This window comes from Sorex araneus, chromosome 2, assembly GCF_027595985.1.
Source record: "Sorex araneus isolate mSorAra2 chromosome 2, mSorAra2.pri, whole genome shotgun sequence".
NCBI lineage: Eukaryota > Metazoa > Chordata > Mammalia > Eulipotyphla > Soricidae > Sorex > Sorex araneus.
The window spans coordinates 165,230,021-165,254,982 of record NC_073303.1 but is presented as its reverse complement, the minus strand read 5'-3'; the positions used below and the strand labels follow the sequence as shown (position 1 = coordinate 165,254,982).

Sequence of the window (24,962 nt, the reverse complement as noted above, 5' to 3'; positions counted from 1 at the left end):
TTCATTGAAGAGAAATAAATATGGTAATTTGACATGAAAACTAACCTCAGAAAGTGACTGAAATTATGTCATCAGATTTATTGAGAAAAAAAAAACAGGTCTACTTCCTCCAAGAATTTTTGAAGATAACATAGAAAAAGTCACATTTTGAACCCCCAAGTTAAGATTGACATAGCTGATAATGAACAATGCAAATGATCAGATAAAAGACTTAAGCAACTAAGGATGACATAGCAAGAAGAACAGATGGTCAAGACAAGAAGACATAAATAACTGAGTTGATGTAGCAGAAAGAACAGATGGTCAACAAAAAAAGATGTTAAAAACCTGAGAAAAATAAGGGAGTTTACTACTCCGGAAATATCTAAAAATGAGCCTCATTGAAAGCAGCTGGCAGAGCTCAGATTCCTCCCCTATGTCCCCTCTCTCCCTCCATCCTGCTTCTGACTGCCAACCACCTCATCTCTGCTGTGCTTTTGCTCATAGATAACACCACAGCCTGATCCGTGTTTTAACAAAGCTGATTCTATCATCAGTACTTCAAAGGACACTTCCTCTACTGAATTGTAATACCTGATCCTTGCTGCTTCTCTTTCTCCTGGTTAAGTAAGTGTTTGATAAAACTTTAACCTTTTAATATTCTAATGGGTTGCTATTTTACATGAATGCAATGCTGATTTTGTGTGTACTACCTCATCAGAATATGGAAATTACACACAAATATAATTTTGTGAACTACTTTAGTAGCCTTTTGATAAAGAACTGTTAACTTATCTAAGCAGCTATAAATTTGGACTGTCTCTAGAACAGACAAACACGCTATGCCTAGTTCAAAGGTTTCTTGTTTGAAATGTTGTAATAAAATCAGACACCATGGAAGGACACAAATCTTTGAGGCTATGCTTCATGACCATAATACTAAGGATATCACTTAAGACAGGGATGACTAGAGCATATTCAAAACCTATAGCTACATAGAACTCCTATTGGTCTCTCAAATCTAATTTAGTAGTTAATAACTCCCGCCTTTTATTGCCAGTGAATTGCATGCAGATATTGTAATACATATTTTCCCCAATCCACCAGATTTCATGTAGATATAGATGATTGGCTTATGTTGTAAACGAACTTTTTCCATCAAGGTATAAACTGACATGTTTATGATATCTGAACCACAGTTCACAAATTTTAATTTTGTATCTCCAAATCTGTGCAAAGGGAAAGGTAGGACTCGGAGATCTGAGTTTAGAATTGCAGTTGCTAGGAGACAAATGGTTCTGGATTCAAAGCTTGGGCTCAGTTTCTACAATCCTAGTTGAGTTCTTGAAGGACCAATGCTTATTTTGTGGACTGAAATTGTAAGATTAGCCACGTATGATGCATTCAAATTTGTTTAACTGTATCTGTTTTTACAACATGCTTTTCATGACAATTTGGAAATAGGTATATTATTTTGCTATAATTATTTGGGATTTTTTGGTTTATTTAATTTTATGTAAAAATTAAAGCTTGCACTTCTCTTTACAGTGACTTACTAAGCACCTGAAAATCTTTGTGTAACTTCATATACTTCATATAACTCCATATACATGTTAATAAAATCATTCCCTTAGAGAGCCAGGAGATAGTAGAATAATGCTTTGTGAATTGGACTCTGTCTGATCCCCATTGACTACACATGCTTGAACATAATCCTAACAGCTCTGTTGTTTCTGCCTAGCAGCTCTACTTTCCTGAGATCACCAGGATCACAAGAAATTTTTGCTTCACTGCGCCTGTGTGTGAACTCGGTGAATGAAATTTGATATCTGGCAAGGATCACAACTAAGTGCTGTATGAGCATTGTTACAGGAATGTGATCCCCTAAAAGCATGGGTGAGCAATACAATCAGAATATTTGTGAGCAATACAAATCCCAGCCTCTTATTATTTTTATTATTTTTTAATTTTTTTAAATTTTATTGAATCACCGTGAGACAGTTACTAGCTTTCATGTTTGGGTTACAATCTCACAATGATCAAACACCCATCCCTCCACCAGTGCACATTCCCCACCACCAATATTCCGGGTATACCCCCCTTTCCCACACTCCCCCTGCCTCTAAGGCAGACAATATTCCCCATACTCTCTCTCTACTTTTGGGTATTATAGCTTGAAACACAGACACAGAGAGGTCATCATGTTTGGTCCATTATCTACTTTCGGCACGCATATCCCATCCCAACTGGTTATTCCAGCCATCATTTTCATTTTCTTAGTGATCCCTTCCCTATTCCATCTGCCTTCTTCCCTCTGCTCATGAAGCAGTCTTCCAGTTATGGGGCAATCCCCCTGGCCCTAGTATCTACTGTCCTTGGATGTCAGCCTCATGTGATGTTATTTTATACTCCACAAATGAGTGCAGTCCTTCTATGTCTGTCCCTTTCTTTCTGACTCATTTCACTGAGAATGATACTCTCTATTTCTATTCATATATAAGCAAATTTCATGACTTCATCTCCCCTAACAGCTGCATAGTATTTCAGTGCGTAGATGTACCAAATTTTCTTTAACCAGTCATCTGTTTTAGGACACTCGGGTTGTTTCCATATTTTGACTCTTGTGAACAGTGCTGAAATAAATATATAGGTAAAGATGTCATTTTTACTGTGCTCTTTTGCATTCTCGGAATATATTCCCAGTAGTGGTATAGTGGGGTCATATGGAAGCTCAATTTCTAGTTTTTGAAGGACAGTACATATTGTTTTCCAGAAAGGCTGGAGCAATTGGCATTCCCACCAACAGTGAAGGAGCGTCCCTTTTCCCCCACATCCATGCCAGAACTGGTTGCTTTTGTTCTTTTGAATGTGTGCCAGTCTCTGTGGTGTGAGCTGTTGTCTCATTGTTGTTTTGATTTACATCTCTCTCATGACTAGTGATGTGGAGCATTTTTTCCCGTGCCTTTTGGCCATTTGTATTTATTTTTTGAGGAAACTTCTGTTCATTTCTTCTCCCCATTTTATGATGGGGTTGGAGGTTTTTTCTTATACAATTCTATAAGTGTATTATATATCCTGTATATTAATCCCTTATTAGATGTGTATTGGGTAAATATTCTTTCCCATTCTGTGGGCTATTTCTGTATTTTGGTCACTGTTTCTTTTGAAGTGCAGAAGCTTCTTAGATGTAGTCCCCCATTTGTGTATGTTTCCCTCCATTTGTATGGTCAGTGCTGTTTTGTCCTTAAAGATGTTATTAGCTTCAATGTCATGGAGATTTCTGCCTACATTTTCTTCTATGAACCTTATAGATTCATGTCTGATATTGAGGTCTTTAATCCACTTTGATCTGACTTTTGTGCCTGGCATTAGACAGAGCTCAGATTTTACTTTTTTTGCAGGTAGCTATCTAGTTTTCCCAGCACCACTTGTTGAAGAGGTTTTCCTTGTTCCACTTTTCATTTCTTGCTCCTTTGTCAAAGATTAAGTGGCCATATATTTGGGGGTCTGTGACAGGACATTTAACTCTGTTCCATTGGTCTGCAGGTCTTTTTTATTCTAATACCATGCTGTTTTAATTACTACTGCTTTGTAGTAGAGTTTGAAGTTGGGTAAAGTGACGCCCTCCATCTTCTTTTTTCCAAGGACTGCATTAGCTATTTGTGGGGGTTTATTGTTCCATATAAATTTTAGGAGTGTTTTGTCTATTTCCTTAAATAATGTCATGGGTATCCTGATAGGGACTGCATTAAATTTGTATAGTGCTTTGGGCCGTATTGCCATTTTGATAATGTTAATTCTTCCTATCCATTAGCAGGGATGTGTCTCCATTTTCTAGTGTCCTCTTTTATTTCTTGAAGTAGTGTTTTGTAATTTTCCTTGTATAGGTCCTTCACCTTTTTGGTTAAGCTGATTCCAAGGTACTTGATTTTCTGAGGTACTATTGTGAATGGGATTATTTTTTAATGTGTCTTTCTTCTCTTTCATTATTTGTATATAAGAAAGCCATGGACTTTTGGGTGTTGATTTTGTAGCCTGCCACTTTACTATATAGACTTATTGTTTCTAGGAGCTTTTCTGTAGAGTCTTTAGGGTTTTCCAAGTATAGTATTATATCATCTGCAAATAGTGATAACTTGACCTCTTCCTTTCCTATCTGTATGTCCTTGATATATTTTTCTTGTGTAACTGCTATGACCAGGACTTCCAGTACTATATTGACTATGAGTGGCAAAAGCGGGCAACCTTGCCTTTTGCCTGATCTTAGAGGGACGGCTTTTAGTTTTTCCCCATTGAGAATGATGTTTGCCGTGGGCTTTTGTTAGATGACTTTGACTATATTGAGGAAAGTTCCTTTGATGCCCATTCTGCTGAGAGATTTCATCATAAATGGGTGCTGAATCTTGTCAAATGCTTTCTCTGCATTTGCATCATATCTACCATTGATATGATCATATGGTTTTTATTATTTCTTTTATTAATATGATGAATTATGTTGATTGACTATGAATGTTAAACCATCCTTGCATCCCTGGGATGAATCCTACTTGGTCATGGTGTATGATCTTTTTGATGAGTCGTTGGATCCTATTTGCTAATATTTTGTTGAGGATCTATGTGTCTGCGTTTATCAGGGATATTGGTCTGTAATTCTTTTTATTTGTGGTATCTTTGTCTGTTTTTGGTATCAGGGTGATATTTGCTTCATAGAAACTGTTTGGCAGTGTTTTTGATGCTTTCATTTCCTGGAAAAGCTTAAAGAGGATTGGGAGTAAGTCCTCTTTAAAGGTTTGTAATAATTCACTAGCAAATCCATCTGGGCCAGGACTTTTGTGCTTGGGAGACTTTTTATTACTGTTTCAATTTCTTTGATGGTGATAGGTCTGTTCAGGTATTGCAAGTCTTCGTGGTTCAGCCTTGGGAGGCTATAGGAGTCTAGGAATTTATCCATTTCCTCGAGGTTTCCATGTTCCCTGGCATAAAGATTCTCAAAGTAATCTCTGTGGATCCGTTGAATTTCTGTAATTTCTTTTGTAATGTCCCCCTTTTCATTTCTAATTCAGTTTATTTGGGTTTTCTCTCTCCCTTTTTTGGTGAGTTCTGCTAGAGGTTTATCGATCTTGTTTATTTTCTCAAAAAAACAGCTCTTTATTTCATTGATCTTTTAATTTTTTTTTGGTTTCTACCTCATTTATTTCTGCTCTGAGTTTTATTATTTCCTTCCTCCCCTTCGAATTTGGCTCCTTTTGTTGTTCATTCTCCAAGCTCTTAAGCTGTGAGGTTAGGTTACTTATATGGGCTTGCTCTTCCTTCCTGAGGCATGCTTGTAGAGCGCTGAACTTTCCTCTTAACACAGCTTTTGCTAGGTTTTGGTAACTCATGTCTTTATTGTCGTTCGTTTCCAGGAATCTTTTGATTTCCTTTCTAAGGCACTCATTGTCCAATAGTGAGCTGTTTAATTTCCAGGTGTTTGATTTCATTTTCTGTTTGTGTGTGTGATTTATTTCTAAATTCAGTGCATTGTGGTCTGAGAAGATTGTTGATACAATCTCTATCTTCTTAATTTTATGGAAGTATGTTTTGTGGCTCAGCATGTGGTCTATCTTGGAGAATGTTCCATTCGCACTTGAGATTAATGTATATTCAGCTTTTTGAGGATGAAGTGTCCTGTATATATCTACTAAATCCCTTTCCCCCATTTCTTCCCTCAGATGCTGCATGTCCTTGATAAACTTGAGTCTGGTTGATCTATCAAGAGGTGACAAAGAGGTGTTGAAGTCTCCCACTATTATTGTGTTGTTATCGATCTTTCTTCGAGTCTATGAGTAGTTGCTTAAGTACTTCGCTGGTCCTTCATTAGGTACATATATATATGTATATATATATATATATATGTATAGTATTGTTAGTTCTTCCTGTTGTACGGATCCCTTTATCAATAAGAAATGCCCTTCACTATCTCTTGTGACCTTCTTCAGTCTGAAATCAATGTGGTCTGATACTAAGATGTCTACCCCAGCTTTTTTATGGGAGTTGTTCGCCTGTAGGATTGTTTTCCAGCCTTTGACTTTGAGCCTGTGTTTGCTCTGACTGTTGAGATGTGTTTCTTGCAGGCAGCAGAATGTTGGGTTCAATTTTTTAATCCATCCTGCTACTCTGTGTCTTTTAATTGGTGCATTTAACCCATTGGTGTTAAGAGAGATTATTTTTATGGGGTTTTGTCCCATTTTTCTGCTGAAGTTTGGTGTATTTGAGGGTCCTGTCTTGTCTTAAAGTAGCCCATTCAGTTGTTCTTGTAACTATGGTTTTGAGTTTGAAGTTTGAAGTTTCAGAGCTGTTGTTTATCTGGGAAGCTGTGTGTTTTTCCTTCTGCTGTGAATGAGTGTCTAGCTGAAATCCCAGTCCCTTGCAAACACTTGGCCAAGTTAGTAGCACTGCAACTTGATATAAAATCTGTGGTGAGCACTGTGGATAACGTTTAAGCTGTATAACCGTGCATGTGTGGAACCCAATTGTTCCAACAACAATATCAGCATAGTTAAAGGAAGAAAGCAAATTTTTTAAATTAAAATGTATGTCAACAAAAAATATTTCTTAATAGTGAAATCAGTATTCTAAGGCAATTCTGAAAGGTGTTCTGTTAATTTCATTCAGTCCCCCCTTCTATTTATTTGGGGTAAATTACTCCTAGTCCATGAGTATTTTGGAATGCTTGCTTATATTATAAAGTTTTTATTTCCTAATTCTCCCTTGAATTCTGAAACAGGCCTCAACCCTACCTGTACAACATTACTCATTGAGCTATGTTTTCTGCTTTCTCATTCAGCTAGAAGTGTTTTCTGCTTTTTGAACTTTCAGCGAAGAATAGGAACTTTCAGCAAGCTACAAATTTCAAGTTCTATCAGTGAAAGCACTGCAATTTTATTCATTTATTATTTTGTTTTATGTGACACTAGTCTTAAATTACTTATTGAGACATTGTGGGTCTTGGAGAAATTTATTGTAAATTAATTTTCACTTCTCAAGTTCAAACCTAGGCTCATGTTTGAGACATTTATGAAATGTGTTTTCTCTTTGCACTTGGCCTACTTTCATTTTCTATAGCTTACTTACCTTTTCCCTTCAAATGAATTTATTTGACCTTGTTTGTGTTACCTTTGTTTCAAACTCCATCTAGTCACAGAACTCTAGAATAATAAAAAAATCCTTCACTTTTACTTTTAACTAGGACTTCTATCTCCCAAGTCCCTATTTCCTATTTCCATCTTTGCATGACATCTTTTAAATAATATTCACTATGATACATTCATTCAGTTGAAGGAAACTATAAGTTGCTGCTTTTTCCTATACTTGACATATAGGCTAACAATATCTAAATTACAATATTCTATATAACATGGAGCTATAATTCTTGAGCACAATTGAATATATTTTTATTCAGTATACATTTATTCAATATGTGTGACTCCTGAAAAAATATATATTCAATATTTTGCAATATTTTTATATTCTTGCAAATCATATTTTATCGATTAGTTGGAGAGTGTTTTGCCCTGTAACAGCTATTTACCAGGACATTTTCTAATCAGTCTTAGATAACATTGCACTTAAAACACTAATAATACAGCTACCTTCATCATGAAATTCAATTCATTTCAACTCACTTTAAGTTAGTAATAAAGATTTTTTTACATCTCTTTGAAATATCTTACAAATAACTACTTTATCATAGTTTTGGCGCTTATCTTCCTTCATATTTTGGTAGGGGGACAGGCCACATTTAGCTATGTTCAGGGCTTACTCCTGACTCTGTGTTCAGAGATCTCTTCTGTTAAACTCAGGGAACCAGGTGGGATGCTGTGGGTTGAATTCGGGTTGGTCACATGCAAGATAAAAACCCTACAAACATTACTATTGCTCCAGCCAATCCCTCGTTTTCATATTTTAACATATGTATTTATGAACAAATGAAATTTGTTCATATATATGTTTTATACAGTGTTCATTTTCCTAAGTAATATAGAATTCAAAGTCAATACTTGGTTCTAAGATATACACCTCAGTGAAATTATTATATTTCTTATTGTGAGGTACCTGCTTTCCCGTTACTTAGTTTCCATCTCTCTCTATTAGCAGGAACATGTAGCAAAATAAACAACTTTAGTGTTCTTTTGATAACTTTTGCATTCAGATAACCAAATTTATGAGATTTTTTCTAGAAATTTCTGCAGCTTTTGTCTAATTTAGGCTACACAGCAGGTAGGGCGTTTGCCTTGCACACAGTCAGTTTGGGTTTGATTCCTCCTTCCCTCTTGGAGGGCCTGGTAAACTACCGAGAGTATCCCGCTGCACGGCAGAAGCTGGCAAGTTCCCCATGGTGTATTTGATATGCCAAAAGCAGTAACAAGTCTCACAATGGAGACGTTACTGGTGCCCACTTGAGCAAATTGGTGAACAATTGGATGACAGTGACAGTGATACAGTGATGCTTGTCTAATTTAGAAAACCCTCAAAAAGTGTACATTAATATTATGATAATTAAAATTTTTGTTGAAACTGGCATATTTATTATTTCTTCCTATAATTGCATGGATTTCAAATATAGACAGTAAAAATCCCAATTCCAACAGAACACACCACTTTGATCTCTTTAATCATGTAGAGTAGAAGATATTTTTATAATAACAGAGTTTATATACATGTATTGCATTAAAATAATGACACTTACAAGCTCTTTGAAGTTAATAGAGCAATTGCCAGTAGATGAATTAGTATAAAAGTTTCTGGAACTTTAATTTACAAAAATCGATAATTGTTGAAACTCTTTTGATCATGTCTATTTGTAAACCTTCGCTCTGTAACAAAAATCATCCTAACATTAGTGGTTTAAAGCAAATCAATTTACTTAATTTTGTGGGTTAGCAATTTGTGCTGGGCTCATTTGTGTAGCTCTGCTAATGTGACCAGGCTCAACTGATGTTGGCCTGTGCTGCTTTTATATTAGTAGTCAGTTTTCATAATCATCACTAGGTCTAAGATAATTTATCTGGGGGAGATCATCTCTATTCAATGGAGTCCTCTTTCATTATCCTTCAGGCCTCTAGTGTTAGTCACCTGGTGACAGTAATAAGGTTTCCAAAATTAGCAAGAGAACAATTCCTAATTCACAGGTGCATTTCAAACACGTATTTACATTTGCTAATATCATCTTAGTCTAAACAAAACACAAGGTCAAACTCAACACAAGGTCAAACAAGGAGTGGCAGCAGGGATTGGAGGGACTTTTTAAAATCAACCTAGTCTACTGTAAAATTGTTCATCGGTTCAAATGATTTTCATTGCTCACAACACCTAAATAATTTTGTTTAAGCCTTCCACCTAGCATGTGATAAACCTCCTTGTTTCAAAGTATTTATTTTTATTTAATCTTTCATATTGGAACTAAAACTAATTTTTGCTTTTAAAATGCTAGAGTTTCTATTTTCTAGAATATATGAAAATTTTCTATCTTCAGTTCCATATACATATTTGATCCTTGTTAATATATTTTGCACTAAAAAAACTTATAGTTGGTTGGCTAGATGCCTATGCCTTAAAACAAATGTGTACCCACTACGTTGTAAGAAAAAGAAGCTTCCTAGAAAATTCAGTTCCATGCTGACAATGGTAATTTAAAAGTTTATAACCTAATAAAACTATTTGAGAGTTTAATATCTTTGTGTTTTCCCTTTCCAGTATTGTCAATACTGTAAAAAACATTCTTTGAACACAAAGCATTTCCCATCAACACTAATTTTTTTCTTGTATAGTATAAGATTTCAGGTCATTTATATTGTTAAATTAGTGAAGATTTCTTTTTTTTTGAGAGTGCCTAGAAGCACAAAGGGATAAAATTTCTATTTAGTCATTACAGAAAACAAACAACAACTTGCGAGTTGATTTCCAGATATTTTTATAATTACAGAAATTATAATGCTGTGCAAAAAAGTTTAAGAGAAAACTTAATTCCTGTGATAGTAAGGCTTTGCACTGTCATTTGAATTTGTGTAAAATTCTGCTTAAATGAGTTAAAATGTGTTATATTTTTATTTGTTTGATTGTAATCTTGAAAAGATGATAAAACACACACATATATGGCTATATAAACTGTTATTATCAAACAATTATTTTTAAATTTAAATTTTGCTTTGTTTGGGGGCCATACACAGCAGTGCTCAGAGTTTACTTCTGGCTCTTGGCTCAGGGATACTTGTGGCAGGGCTCAGGGATCATATGCAAAACTGGGATTTAACCCAGATTGATCACATACAAAGTGTCACTTGCCTTGACCACTGTATTATTTTTCCAGTCCCATCCAACAGTATTTTGTTTAATAAACAGAAGACTAAATTTAAAGAGTGTGTATATGCATACATATGAATCTTTATATATATGTATTTTGGGGTTGGAGCGATAGCACAGTGGGTAGGGCATTTGCCTAGCATGCAACCAACCCAAGTTCGATTCCTCTGCTTCTCTTGGAGAGCCCGGCAAGCTACCGAGAGTATCTTGCCCATATGGTAGAGCCTGGCAAGCTACTCATGATGTGTTCAATATGCCAAAAACAGTAACAAGTCTCACAATGGAGACGTTACTGGTGCCTGTTCAAGCAAATTGATGAGCAATGGGATGACAGTGATACAGTGACAGTGATATATATGCATTTTTAGTCTATCTATAATCTATTATTGATCATGTAATTGAGAGGAAAAAGCATTTCAAAGGTTTATGTTCCAATTAAAAGGCTATTTACAAAGAAGCTTCTCCCCAGTTTTGAACAGTTTTTCAGGAAAATGAAAGCAAACTCATGTCCATAAAATTATCTAAAAATATAAAAAGCATAAGTTTGGTTATCATTCCATAGCTAAAAATATACTCTATTATTTATTTGTTTCTTTAGTCATCAAACAACAATGCTATTTGCCAGATACTATGTTACATTGCTAAATTTAAGAGAATACTTAGGATGAGATTAATTCTTTGTATATTTATTTTAGAAAAGACCTTAAAGCTATATAATAGCAAAATGACTGGTTCTTAACAGAGAGTAAATTTTTTTTGGGGGGTGTGGGGGTGAAGCAAGATATGTTTTAGGAATTTATTTGAAAATACATGTGGGAAAGGGAGAAGTATATGTTCAAGAAAGAGCACTGACTTCTCCAGAGTGGAAGTAAGCAAGCAAAGAAACATTGAGAAAAGCAAGTAATCTAAGTGTTCAGGGGATAACATCAAGCTAGTGCTTGATGTGCAAGTCAACAGATTGATTTCCAAAGAAAATTTCATAAAGTGAAATGAAGTTGAGAAAAGCTGTGAACTCAGGGATTACTCCTGGCAATTACTGGGGGACTAGCAGGGTGAAGGGGATAGAATGAGGATCACATGCATACACTGCCTACCTTATTATATATCCCATCATCATCATCATCATCATCATCATCATCATCATCATCATCATCATCATCATCTTGTTGATCATCGAATTTCTCGAGTGGTCTCAGTAACGTCTCCACTCATCCTAGCCCTGAGATTTTAGAAGCCTCTCTTTACTTGGCCTTCCCAATGATGCCGCAATGGAGGCTCTTTCAGGGTCAGGGGAATGAGACCCATCATTGTTACTGGTTTTGGCATATGAATACACCATGGGGAATTTGCAAGGCTCTCGTGTGTGGGCAGGAAACTCTCGGTAGCTTGCCAAGTTCTCACAGAGGGAGAACTAGGATATAAGATGCTTCCAGAAGCTTGGTTTTAAGTCTCTTGATGTTGGCTGTTGGTGGGTTTACACGGTGCCTGGGGCAGTCCCTGGGTGTGACTGCCTAGCTACTGGAAAATGGGAAATTTGGGCAGAAGAGGCCCCCAGTCTCGATCTAAGCAGGCTTGGAGGTCTTAGCCTTGGGTCCCACACACCTGGGTTTCTCTGCCAGTACCTTCAGCCCGGCAGCTCAGCTCAGGTTAGGGAGGAAAGCTGAAACCCATCCCCTTCGAGGGGCCCCGGGAAGACAGCCAGGTGCGCAGGTAAGAGACTCTCTGCCATATAAGAATTTCTTACCAAATAAATAAATAAGAATTTTCTTCAGTCTAATCTTAAACTTTCAATTCTTGTCTCATACTACATCTATCACAAACCATAAATGTATATTCTTACATTTACATTGTTCACATTTTTCCCATTTATTTATTTTTTAAAATTAAATCACATGACATACACATTTACAAAGTTGTTCATGATTGGATTTCAGTCATATAATGCTCCAAAACCCGTCTCTTCACCAGTATACTTGTCCCATCACCAGTGGTCCCAGGTTCCCTCCCTCGGTCCTACCCCATCTCATCCCTATCACTATAGCAAGCACTTTCTCTCTCTCTCTGCTTCTCTTTGTCTTTCTTTCCTTCTCTCTCTAATCTCAGCATAAAATATCTTTAATTTTATACCTCTCAATTTCCATTTTATGATTAAAAGTTAAGTTTTATTATGAAACTGGCTTATTTGACTTACTCATATAGTCTTCTTATAAAGTAAGCATGCATTCTATGTTTGCTGAATAAATAAATCATATCAATTTTATTTTTTAATGTTCTTCAAATTTTAGGTTATCTTATTTACAAGTTCTGAGAGATAGGACCATTTACAAATAACTTTTTAAGACTTAGCATAATGTACACCTCTATTTATAATACTAAGAACTAAACTGAATGGTCAGGGTAATCACTTAATAATGGAATATATGCTTAGCATGAGCAAAGCCTTGCGTCTGATCCATGGTACTTCATAACCCCACTGCTCACCAGCATGCCTCGGTTTAGCCTAGAGTGCCTTACACAAACCAGTATGGAAACTCTGAATAGCACTGCACTGTAGCACTGTCATCCCGTTGTTCATCGATTTGCTTGAGTCGGCACCAGTAATGTCTCCATTGTGAAACTTGTTGTTACTATTTTTGGCACATCAAATATGCTACAGGTAGCTTGCCAGGCTGCGCTGTGTGGGTGGGATACTCTTGGTAGCTTGCCAGGCTCAAAAAGGTAATAAATTCTGAATAAAAAGGTGATATATTGAATTAAAGGAATTTCATTAACTTTAATAACAGAACAAGATTAAGAGAAAGAATTTGGGATGTCAGCAATTTAATAGGAAGAAGGAAGCTCACTTAACTTAGACAAATTTATCTTGAATAGCACATATATATCTGAAATAACTTAAAACACCTCTTACAGGTCTGTGTTAAATCTGTGAAGCCAACTTGGAACAAAAAGACCCATATTGGAATGAAGTTTCACTATTACTAATTAATTTTTGATCATGGTCAAATTATGCATTGCCATATTTTCTTCATGCATACATATAAGGATAATAATATTGGCTTTAATGATTTTGAGGGCTTATATGGCTATAAAATATAATAAAATATTCATATATATTTGCATATACAAAGCTTTATTCTTCCAAATATCCTAGGCATAGACTTTAAGTTATTCCAAAACCATAATGAGGTCCAGGATTTTGACACATTATGGAAAATTATTTTCCAAAATTGTTTTCAGATGAGGTTTCCTGAGAATTCTCACCTTATTTTTCTACACAGCTGTTTTCTTGCCTTCCTCTACTTATTTTTTTTACAATGTGCTTTTTCTCTCCCTTCTGTACAGATAATCAAAATATATAATGATACATTTGCTTGTTGATTTTCCTATTCACTTTATATTTCATAAGGCTATTTTTCCAATGTGAGTATATATTCTCAGTGACTTCCATACTGTATAAGTGTCTATCAAACTTTAGGGTAAATACTCAATACATTCTTACTGAATGAAAATATAACCTGAGATCTGTGGGTTTCTAACTTTAATGAAAATAGGAATCTGACATAGGAATTTCGAACTTTGCTGAAAGGCTTAGGCTATGAATTTCTATCTGGGATATCTTGATTTGAAGGCCTGGTGTGGGCCCAGGAATCAACAATTAACCCCTGCCCCTCCCTGCCATGTTTCTGATGTGAGTGATCAACAGAACATTTTTTGACAAATAATCACGAGGTGTTGCATTTCATGCATTCTTTGTGAGAATTATTGCTACCCTCAGTGATTTCGGGAGAATTAGAGCTGGCTCCTTGACACCCTGGAGAGAACCCTCTCTGGCAACACACACCGTGAGAAGGCAGATTATTTTTTCATTTGTCTTGAAGCACAGCAATTACAATTCAGACTTTTGAAGGGATAGAAAATGAGGTTTCCTAAGGACTCAGATTGGCAAGCCACAGAAATGCTGTATCTTTGGGCATTGAACACCTGCCAGAAGCACTTGCCCAGCACTAATTGCAGAGCACCTGAACTTTTATCCATCATCTGTTCTGCTGCACAAAACCTTGAACACTCTGATGAATGGTTCGCATTCTTCTGAGCAGCTCTAGGACAGAAGGAAAATCCTTTCATTTAATTAGGCTATTATTTCCATTTTAAGTTTCAATGGGAGTCAGAAACAGGTGCCAGTTTCTCTTCAGCTTTTAGGCCTGGAGAAATAAGAGTAACTGCTACAGAGAAAAGAAAGAAGATAAGACCTTAGCAGCAATGCAATGCTATTAACTTGCCTCTACGTGTGCCGTCCAGAAACAGATGTTAATTACCAAGCAGTACAGTTCCAACTTGCGAACAGCTTAATCACTGCTTGGGCTTTTGTTGACTGCCCATTATTGCTCACTGCTGATTTGCTTGTCTGGAATTTAAAAAAAAATATATGTCAGTAGCTGGGTCTGTATTCCTAACCCTGTCTAATAGATATAACTATCAACATTTATTTTTAATAGTTTGACATACATTTGAACAGTATTTCTGTTTGTTTTTAAATTAACGATATCATCTCATTACTGATGATGCTACTCTGGGCATTTTGGCGTTCTAAGGCTATGGTTGGCTGTGGAGATACTTGCCACCACATAAATTGCATTTGTGAGGCATGACTATTTCCTTATGCAAGGCATGGTTCTTTATTCCCACCTTTATCCAAGAAACACAACATTATGTTAACAAAGCAAGAAAACAAAACAAAATAAAAAATTCAGATATTTATCTGATAAATATTTAAAAGATCTATTTCATTAACTGTCACTGTCACTGTCATCCCATTGCTCATCGATTTGCTCGAGGGGGCACCAGTAACATCTCTATTGTGAGACTTGTTGTTACTGTTTTTGGCATATAGAATAAGCCACCGGTAACTTTCCAGGCTCTGCCATGAGGGCTGGATACTCTTGGTAGCTTACCGGGCTCTCCAAGAGGGACTGAGAAATCGAATCCAGGTGGGCTGCATGAAAGGCAAACGCCCTACCTGCTGTGCTATCTCTCCAGCTAACTGAAGGAAAAATTTTATTTCCAGAAGATATGTTGGGTTTCTATCTTTGGGTATAGAGACCAATAAACTGACAGATATGGAGAGCAAGAACTGTAATCGACTGCAGGGGTACAATATTTTATAAAACTAGTAACATACCACTGTTTGCCCCTTTCTTTGATTATGGCTATTAGAAGTAGATGAATGGGTTAATGGACCATGAATTAGAAGACTGCCAGAAAGAGAGACAGTAACCGTTGGAAGTAGATAGTTAGCTAGCTAGCTAGCTAGTTAGATAGATAGATAGATAGATAGATAGATAGATAGATAGATAGATAGATAGATAGAGAGAGAGAGAGAGAGATAGTCAGACAGATGGATGATAGGAGTGAAAGAGCAATTTATGGGACTTCTCAATCCGGAATGCTGGTACACAGAGGTGGAATGCTGTCACCAACTAGGGTCCTATGTCTATTATCTATTTTGGAATTATTTAGCATTAGATTTCTAATAAAGGGACAAAAAGAATTTCCTGTTGTGAAAGCCCTGTAGAAAGACAGTGCCTACAATAAAGCCCTCAGATATGTAAGTCTAAGACATTTAGGCATTTGACCATAGAATGCCGCTGTTATCCTTTTTGTGAAAACTCATTCTAAGCAATACTCGGAGGACCGTCCAGGCTCTTGTTCAAGAGGGTTTTAGCCCCTGATCTCATGCTTTTCCTCTTTTTTATTTCTACCTCTTTGCTTAATCATTGAAGTGTCCCTGGTTCAGGCCTTTTCACCCAGGACTGGTCATGGCATTAATAATCTGAAGCTGGGAAGGATTTCACATATATTAGAAGTAGAGGTGGGATGGAGTGATAGCACAGCAGGTAGGGTGTTTGCCTTGCATGCAGCCAAACCGGGTTCGATTTCTTCATCCCTCTCGGAAAGCCTGGCAATCTACTGAGTATCCCACTCACAGGGCAGAGCCTGGCAAGCTGCATGTGCTGTGTTCAATATGCCAAAAACAGTAACAAGTGTCACAAGGGAAATGTTACTGGTGTCCGCTCGAGCAAATCGATGAACAATGGGAAGATAGTTCTACAGAGCTATAGAAGTAAAGGTGATATAGGCAGGCAGGCAGATAGGGAAGGCCCCCTCCCCAGGTGATGGCAGTAAATTTCCTGGGAAGTAATAGCTCTGAAGTTGCAAACGTCAATCTGGCAGAAAACAGGAACTAAGGCCCAATAAGACCCTCATCTGGAGCCAGCAACAGACCCTAAGGAGGCTGGATACCCCTCCAACAGAAGCTCCTGAAAAAACAGAAGGCCAGGAGAGGAATTCCAAAGAAGACCATCACCACGCCCAACCCTACTAGGCAGTCTCCTTAGCAATATCTTTAGCCTAGGATTTTTATCCCACACAGAGGCAGGTTGGAGAAACCCTATAAAGGCCACCATGAACAAAGGAAGTGCACACAGATGCTGCCTGAGCCCGTGTGCTGCTTGTGCCCACATGGCCGAGTACATGTGATGCCTGACCATGTGTTTTCCACATCTTGAGATGTGTACTATCATGCTTTCATGTCTAATGCTGGGATGTGTGTAAGGTTCTCTCCACCCTTGGAGAAACCCGGGTTCTCTCTTCAGCACATTACTCTCTACTCTCTCCTACTTTCTCTTGTTCCTTCCCTTCAAAACCTCCAAATAAAATCTGTTTTACTTGACTGCTTGTTTACATCTGGAATTATTTTCTGCGAAGGGAGACAAGAACCCAGTAACCCTGGGTCCCGGGAAGGCAGAGGCCGATCAGGAGAAATTGACCATCTTTCTCTTCCCCTCTTCACATAAGTCACTGTGGGGCCCACCAACAGCAGAGGGATGAAAACAACATATTTCTCCACAAAGTAAATAATTGCAAAACCACAAATGCCCATTATGAAAATGACTCAAAGGGCTCAACCAACCTAGAACAAGGATGACTGAATTGACATTCTCCAGGAAAAAAAAAATTATTTGAGCGTGAGTATGAAGGACGTTAACATATTACCAAGTTCTTTAGGCTTGGGTAAGCAGTGTCAATAACTTTCTTAGGACTTGAGTAATTCATCTTGACTTTCTAAAATTAGAAGTAAATCCCAATTCCTAGTGGAAGGTGACAATGAAAAATACAAACAGGCAGTTTGTCCTGGATATGAGAAATGTTTCTGGATAAAATTTTAATTTTGTCCCTTTATTAGAAATCTAATGCTAAAATATTTTACTAGTTCGTAATTCTACTATATCAATGTTTTGGGTAATTGATGGTAGATAGGAACTGACAAAGAAAACCCACTGTAGAGATGGGTGATTAAAGTCTCTATATTATTTCTAAAGTGCAAAATCATCTGCTGCTGAGCTTCAGGCTTTCACACAGGAAGGTAACTCAATACTGCCATTTATTTTATTTTAATTTTGAGCCAGAAAGCATGTAAAATTTTATATGTAAAATCATGATTTTTAAATAGTGGCTGCAAATTTATCTTTTTATGCTTTCATTTTCTAGTTTGGATATTCCTCACTTTGACAGTTACCTAACAATCTCAGCATCCTTTGTTGTTAGCCCAGAACAAACTTGCTAGAGGCAGAGAATGGGGTGTGATTTATGTTGCCCTAAAGCCTAGAGGATAGTTTCCTAGGGAGTTGATAAACAATTCTTGTTTCTTTTACCGAGAGCTTTACTGATGATCTTTCATTTGCCATTGGCCTTTGAATATTCCTCTTAACTGCATTGTGTGAGGGATGTAGGAAAGATAACAATATGGCTTATTATAAATTGGATTGCAAATTTTTGCTTAGAAAATTATTCTCCACCAAACATTACATGGACATGATGAGAAATGACCACTATAAATGCATCAGTACCAGAAATAAAAAGGTTCTCTTTTCACAGGTGTTTCAGAAATATTTGGAAATGATTTTATACTCTATGCAAAAAAAACCAAATATTTTAAGGATAATATTTTCTATGCCATTATTTAGTGAAGTGAAAAAACTTAAACTGCAAAAGACATTAAGTTATGTAAAAAGTTTCTCAAAAGTATTACCATTGGAAAAAGAAAGTTGTTATTTTTTATTGATAATTCAGGTATAGTAGTTAAGGATTATAAATTGTAATAAAAGTACTGGACTTGGCCTCACATGCTGGGGGAAAAGACAGCTCAGATAGAGAAGGAACCACCAAGTAAAGGATGCTAAGAGGGCCCATTCGTGATTGGAGATGTGGGCTGAAAGTAGACTATAGACCAAATATGATGGTCACTTAATTCCTCTGCTGCAAACCACAACACCTAAAAGGAGAGAGAGAGAAAGGGGAATGCCCTCCCACAGAGGTGGGGTGGTGTGGGGGGGACAACGGAGTGGGGGTGGTAGGAGGGATGCTGGGACCACTGGTGGTGGAAAATGAGCACTGGTGGAGGGATGGGCACTTGAGCATTGTATGACTGAAATGCAAGCACAAAAGTTTGTAAGTATGTAACTCTAGGCTGTACCTCACGGTGATTCACTAACAAAATTGTTTAGAAAGTTTTAAAATTCAAAAAAAAATTACTGGACATGATAAAAACACAATAAAAACTATCATATAGTACTGGTTTCAGGAAGCACTCAGAAGCATCTCTTGGGATTTAAAGAGTACAAATTTCAGCAGTATTTTTTTTTGAGAACGAATAAGCTGGCATAATTTAGAGTCACATCCTGTGTTTGGAACATGACCTTTTTACTGTAATTAATGTAAGAACTTTACACAATGGGTAAGTATTTTTATAGTAAAAATATTCTTAAATCACATTCTAAACTTAGACTAACATGGAGCTTTTCAAAAATACTGATGCTTTCAGGAATCACTAAAGTTAATACTTTATCCTTTGGACTAAAAGATGTATTTGTCATCTGATTTAGTGGAACACCAAAGCATTTATTGTACCCAGATCCTATTATTTATCCATCTAATAAAATTAAATATCCATTTATCCATCACACAAAATCACACAGCATGTTCTTTTGGTAAGTCTCATTATGAAGCTCCCATATACCGATAATCATAGGGTACATACTCTAAACTTGTGACATTAGCAACAACGGTTTTTTTTTATTTTTCAACAAGCTTCAAGTATTCATTGCTGTAAAGGCATAATTCGCCTCTACTCTAGACAGAATCACTAGAAGGAGATTCTGAGACTAGAAGTCTCACTTCTATGGAGACTGAAGACCTTCTGTTCTCCTAAGTTTTATTGAATCACCACGATATATTAGGTTACAGAGTTAATTGTGATTGTGTTTCACTCATATAATGTTCCAATACCCCACCTGTCCCTTCACCAATGTACATTTTCCACTACTAATGTCCCCAGTTTACCTCTCACCACCTCCTCACCCCCTTCCCACTCCCGCCTGCCTCTTCTCCCTCATCTCTCTCTCTATTTCTCTCTCTCTCTCTCCATTTCCTTTTTGACTTATGGCTTGCAATATAGGTACTGAAAAATTATCATGTTTATCCCTATACCTCCTTTCAGCACTCAGTTCTTGTCCAGAGTGATCATTTCCAATTATCATTATTGATAATTGTAGTGACCACTTCTGTATTCAAGCCGCTTTCCCCCACTCAAGACTTGTGGCAAGCTTTGAGCTGTGGACTTGTTCTCTTGGCCCTTGTTTCTACTGTCTTGGGTTATTAGTCTCATACTCTGTTTTTCATATCACACATATGAGTGTATTCATTCTTTGCCTGTCACTCTCCTCAGGCTTATTTCACTCAGCATGATACTCTTACATGTCCATCCATTTATAAGCGAGTCTCATGACTTGTAAAACTCGCTCATAAATGTCAACTCCATTGTGCAGATGAACCATTTTTTTCTGTTTCCAGTCATCTGTTCTCAGATACCTGGGTTGTGTCCAGTTTCTGACTATAGTGAGTTGTGTTGCAAAGAACCTAGAAATGCAGATAGTGTTTCTCCTGTGTTTTTTAGGTTTCCAAGGTATTTTCCAAGAAGTGGGCTTGCTGGATCATATGGAAATTCAATTTTTATTTTTTTGGAGCAATTTCATATTGTTTTATAAAAAGGTCTACAATGAAAAGAAATGAGAATTTTTTTCTCCCCGCATCCATGCCAGAACAGGTTGTGCTTGTTCATTTTGAAGTGTGCCAAACTCTGTGGTTTGAGATGACATCCCATCCCATTGTTGTTTCAGTTTGTATCTACCCGATGATTAGTGATATAAACCATTTTTTCATGTTCCTTTTGGCCATGTGTGTTTCTTCTTCGAGGAAGTGTCTGTTTATTTGTTCTCCACATTGTTTTGTTGGGGTTGAGTTTTTTTTTTCCTGTAAATTTCTACTGGTGCCTTATACATGTTTCATATTAAACTCTTTCCACTTTTATTTATTTTTTTTTGATTTTTGGGTTATTCTCATCAATGCTCAAGAATTATTCCTGACTTTGCACTCAGAAATTATTCTTGGCCAAGATTGGAGGACCATATGGAATGACATGGATGAAACTCAGGTCAAGGCAAATGCCCTCCTTTGTACTATTTATTTTTATGGCCCTGATATTAACCCCAAATCATTTGGGTATTGGGTAAATAATTTTTCACAATTTGTGGGATGTCTTTGAATCTTGGTCACCATTTCTTTTGAAGTATAAAAGCTTTTTAGATAAATATGGTCCAATTTGTTTATCTTTACTTCAACTTGTTTTGTCAGTGGTGTTTCAACTTTGAAAATGCCTGTAGCTTCAATGTAATGGAGGGTTGTGCTTAGATTTTTCTCCAGCTCCTTATGGATTCAGGTCTAATGATGAGATTATTAATCCATTTTGTCCTCACTTTATTTCCTGATGATATAAAGAGGTCTGAGTTCATATTTTCTTTTTTCATTCAGCTGTGCAGTTTTATCAGCACCACTTTCTGAAGAGGTTTTCCTTGCTCCACTTTATATTTCTTGCTTCTTTATCAAAAATTACATAATCATATATTTGAGAGTCTGTGTCAGGATATTCACCTCTATTCTGTTGGTCTATAGGTCTGTCTATTTCAATACCTTGCTATTTTAATTACTACAACTTTGTAGTACAGTTTTAAGCTGGGAGGGTGATGTCTACCATCTTAATTTTCCCAAAACGTGCTTTTGCTATTCATGGAGGTTTATTGTTCCATTGTAATTACAGGAGTGCTTGATCTATTTCTTTGAAAAATGTTATGGGTATTCTTATAGGGACTGCTTTAAATCTGTACTATGTTCTGGGGAATATTGCCATTTTGACAATGTTAATCCTCTCAATCAATGAGTAGGGGATGTATCTCCATTTCATCCTGTCCTCTTTTGTTTCTTGAAGTAGTGTTTGTATGCTTCTAACTTCTTTAGTTAACCTGATTCCACAGCACTTGATTTTCTGTGGCACAACTGTAAACAGGATTTTTTAAAAATATCTTTTTTTTCTTTAATTATTTATACGTAGCCAAGCCATGGACTTTTGGATATTGGTTTTGTAATCTGCCAATTTACTATACAAATATATTATTTCTAGGAACTTTTTGTAGAGTCTTTAGGATTTTCTAAGTAGAGTATTATGTAATCTGCAAATAGTGAAAGCTTGACTTCTTCCTTTCCTGTCTGGATGCACTTGGTATCATTTTCTTGCCTAACTGCTAAGGAAAGGTCTTCCAGTACTCTCTTCAACAGAAATGGAGAGATTGGGCATCCTGTCTTCTGCCTGATCTTAGAGGAAAGGCTTTTATTTTTATGCTTGTTGTAGGTTTGTGGTGGATAGCTATGACTATATTGAGGTAAATTCCTTTAACTCCCATTTTGCTGAGAGTTTTTGTCATAAATGGGTACTGAATCTAGTCAAATGCTCTCTCTGTATCTATTGATATGATCATGTGGTTTTTATCCTTTTGTTTATTGATATGGTATGTTATGTTGATTAACCTGTGAATGATAAACCATGAATCTTATTGATCATGTTTTATAATCTTCTTGATAAGCTGTTAGATTCTATTTAGTGGCATTTTGTTGAGGATACTTGTGTCTATGTTAATCAGGGATATCAGTCCGTAATTCTCATTGTGGTCTCTGTGTGTTTTTGTATCAGAGTTATAATTGACTTTTAGAATATGTTTGGGAGTATTTCTGTCTCTTCAGTTTCCTAGAAAATCTTGAAAAGGATTGGCAGTATGATGACCTACCTACTTTTTTTTTTTTTTTGCTTTTTGGGTCACACCCGGTGATGCACAGGGGTCGCTCCTGGCTCATGCACTCAGGAATCACCCCTGGTGGTGCTCAGGGGACCATATGGGATGCTGCGATTCGAACCCGGGTCGTCCGCGTGCAAGGCAAACGCCCTACCCGCTGTGCTATCACTCCAGCCCCTGATGACCTACTTTTAAGTGACATTTTTTTAATGAGATTTTCACTTGATTCTTCCTATGTACTGAAGGTTTAGTCTGAGCTCCTCTAGTATCATGAGTTTGCTTACAATGTAGTTACTGAATTTCATACACAGGCATTAAGTGTAAGCTGCCAATTTCTTGAGTACCTCACCTGAAAACTGAAGCAATTATCAACCTGACCCATATATTTTTTTGTCACTCAATATTTCACTCAAATACAAAAGCAGGAATATAGACCCCATATCTTAATGGGTTCGGTGTGAAAGAAGAAAAATATATACAAATACATCTTTATCTACAGCATTATCATTCCTTCTGTCTGTGTGTCACCTCCTGCGCCACTAAATATACCACACAGCTTGAATCCAAGCACATTAAATACATGATTGTGTCATCCTTTGCCCTGTTCTCCATATTCCCATGTACAAACAGTTAAATATACTTATCCTGGTCTGCTCTTATCCAGTCACATACTCAGAGAACTATCCACCTAGTAAAATTATAATCCTCTTTTATGAGTAGCCAAAGCATCCATGGAGGTCTTTCTCAACTTCTATCAGTAACTAAGAGAACCATTAAGGACATATGTATTATAGCATTTATCTAGCATACTGTTATTTATTTGTTTTTTTAAGGGGCAAACAACGTGGTTTTCAGAGCTTACTCATGGCTCTGTTCTGAGAAACCACTCATATTAGGGGCCCATATTGCACTGGGGATTGAACTGGAATCAGGTCCATGCAAGGCAAGTACCTTACCCTTGTACTATCATTACTTCACCCTATAGTCTTTGAGTACAATGCTTTTTATGTCACATTTAGAATAAGGCCTAATACATAATAAGAATTTAACAATTCTGTTTAAAATCTATTGATTCTAGGGCATCAAGGAGTTAGTTATTGAGGACAATCTGTGCTAAACCTAGAATGTGGTTTTATACCTACTATTCATGAATGTATCTGTGTTGGTCATCTAGTCACAATAGCTTCTCTTAACTTGAATTGCTTCATTTCTCAATAGAAATTACATTGTCTGACCTACAGTCTCACTGAACCATAGGAGAGGAAATAAAAACTTCAAGCAAATATTTGAAATGCATAGAATAGTACTGTCACTGTCACTCTCTCTGTCATCCTGTTGCTCATCGATTTGTTCAAGTGGACACCAGTAACATCTCTCATTATGAGACTTATTGTTACTGTTTTTGGCATATTTAATACACCACGGGTAGCTTGTCAGGCTCTGCAGTGCGGGCGTGATACTCTCAGTAGCTTGCCGGGCTCTCCAAGAGGGCGAAGGAATCGAACCTGGGTCGGCAGTGTGAAAGATAAACACCCTACCACTGTGCTATTGTTCCAGCCCATAGAATAGTAGTATAATAATATATTAAGATATATTTTTAAAATTGATGTCAGAAAGGAATGATTAGACAGGAGTGAAAGCAATTGCTTTGTGTATAGCCAACTTGGTTCAAATAGCAAAACTCTAAATGGTCCTTCCAGGACTTCCAGGAGTGACACTTGAGCACCGAGCCACGAGTTAGTAAGCCCTAATTATAAGTAAGGATAGCCCAAATTCCCCACTCCCCAGATTTCTATAATGTGTTTAGGTCATAAGTTTTATTCTGTAATTTTTATGAGATTAGGCTCCTCATAAGAATTTTTAGATATATGTGGAAGAGATGAGGAAATTAATAAAAATATTTAGTGCTCCATATATTCTATATAACTATTAATTTAAGAACATTTTTTGTAATTTCTATGTTGCTAAGTGACTTTTTATTTAGCATCTCCCCCCAAATTTATTGAACTATAATTGACATAAAATTATATTAATTTATTCATAAGATAATAATTTGATGTATATATTAAAATGATTACCACAGTAAGTTAGCTAAATGCCTCACATTGCTAATATCTTTTTTGTAGTTATATTTGAGATTAATCTAGTGTCTAATATATAATACAGTATTGTAAGCTGGAGTCATCATACTATCCATTAGACCTACTCTTTTCACGAACACCATTATATTGTATTTATAGATGTTGTTTTATTATTGATTTTCAGATTTTACATCATCATCATCATCATCATCCCGTTGATTGTCAAATGTATCGAGCAGTCTCAGTATCGTCTCCATTTGTCCTAGCCCTGAGATTTTAGAAGTCTCTCTTTTCTCATCCTTCCAAACGATGCTGCATTGGA

General features: G+C 36.5%; 1 long non-coding RNA gene across 1 annotated transcript; it reads left to right on the top strand.

The window, feature by feature from the left end:
* The first annotated feature begins 469 nt into the window (after positions 1-469).
* LOC129401928 (uncharacterized) lies at positions 470-24,962 on the top strand. The gene is made up of 3 exons (XR_008628444.1): positions 470-606; positions 1,724-1,875; positions 24,825-24,962. It is a non-coding gene; the product is annotated as an uncharacterized LOC129401928 (long non-coding RNA).